Source organism: Chiloscyllium plagiosum, chromosome 16 (assembly GCF_004010195.1).
Source record: "Chiloscyllium plagiosum isolate BGI_BamShark_2017 chromosome 16, ASM401019v2, whole genome shotgun sequence".
In the NCBI taxonomy this organism is placed as follows: domain Eukaryota; kingdom Metazoa; phylum Chordata; class Chondrichthyes; order Orectolobiformes; family Hemiscylliidae; genus Chiloscyllium; species Chiloscyllium plagiosum.
Genome location: NC_057725.1, coordinates 65,895,290 through 65,896,790, shown reverse-complemented (window position 1 = coordinate 65,896,790; position 1,501 = coordinate 65,895,290). Strand labels below are relative to the sequence as shown.

At 48.9% G+C, this 1,501-nt stretch overlaps 1 protein-coding gene across 1 annotated transcript in view; it reads right to left on the bottom strand.

Annotated features, from left to right (window-relative positions):
* The window catches only part of cd151l (CD151 antigen, like), a 35,393-nt gene that overhangs the window by 3,029 nt on the left and 30,863 nt on the right, over window positions 1-1,501 (bottom strand). The gene's annotated exons all lie outside the window — the stretch shown is intronic.

Here is a 1,501-nt window from a genome sequence, read left to right as displayed (position 1 = left end):
GGGGGGGCGGAGGGAGATGGTGTTAGGTAAGGGGGGGGGGGCGGGGCAGAGGAAATGAAACAATAAAGACTGAACAAGGCTCCTGACAGAAGGTAACAGAACTGAAAGGTTCATTCTCCCCACAGATACTGCCTAGTATTTTCTGCAGTGTCTTTTTTTAAATGTGATGCATTGTGAATGTATGTGAAGTGGAGTAAAATGAGCTACAGATACAGATTACACAGGGAAATACATGATCAGGACTGGAACAGACAGCTGGGTTAAAGAGAAGCTGGGCTTGCAGTATTCCTGCTGAAATACTGCCTGGGAAACTCAGGGAAGGTCAGGATATAGATGAAGGAGACTATGCAAGACCAGGGGACGCGAATGGGGAAGGTTTATTTTGTTACAGCTCAGTAATAATGGGGCTACCATCAAACAGTTGGGCACATTCCACACGGCAATGGGCCTGTAGGAAAGATGTACAAAGATATGGCAGAGAGTTACAACAAAAGTGCAACTTTGGCTACTCAAATGCAGCCTGGGATTGTAACAACAGAAAGGTCCGAGAGAGAAAGAATCCTTAGGAGTTTGTCACTAGTTCAACAAGGAAGAAGATGGAGTTCTCGAGAATGAAACCCACACCGTCTTGTATGGAAACAGTGACCATAACGTTGTAAGGTTCAGGATAGCCATAGGCCTGGAGCAATCCAGCGGAAGAATGACTAAGGAGAGGGGTCAATGGGTTGAGAATGGATGTGACCCAGAGAAACTGGGATTGTCAGCTGCTTGGTCCATTCTGTCCTTACAGAGGAGATAGTACAGTCAAGGTACGTCCCCATGAGGCGAAAAGACACAGTGAGCAAACCTCAAGCTGCCTGTGGAGAATGAGAAGAGATAGAGATGAAGGTTAGATCGAGAAAAGGTACATTTGAGAGATGACAGGTGGATGATGCAGCCACAAACCAGGCTGGGTGTGGAAGGTTTGAGGAGGGGAGCGTGAATAAACACGTCAGAGAAGCAAAGAGAGAGCGTGAGAAGAGGCCAGCAGCAAACAGGAAGGTAATCTAAATGGTCTGTGTCACCTTGAAAGTAGTAAAAGGGGAGGAGTGAGACCAACACATGGAGCAAGCAGGGGTTTTACACACAGAGCCAGGGCTGTTGGCCAAGGGCTGAAATGGATAGGTTCCAACCACCTTTACTGAGGAAGGTGCTGTTGCCCAGGTCACGGTGAAAGAAAAGGATGTTCAGATCCTCGAATGGGCTAAAGATCGATTAAGGCAATGTCTGGGACCAGCCGAGAACTATCTGGGAACATGGAGCAAAGGCACAGGATAAACGGTGGAAAAATTGGCCTTAATTTCCGAATTTCCCTTAAACATGGTCTCTGCAGCCTCTCCCCTTTCCCCCCACTCTCCTTTCCTCTCTCTTCACCCCCCTGCCTCGGGCCCTTCCTATATCCTCCCTCTACCCTCCCCCTCTCCCCTCCCCTCCCCTCCCTCGGGACCTCATCCCACACCCC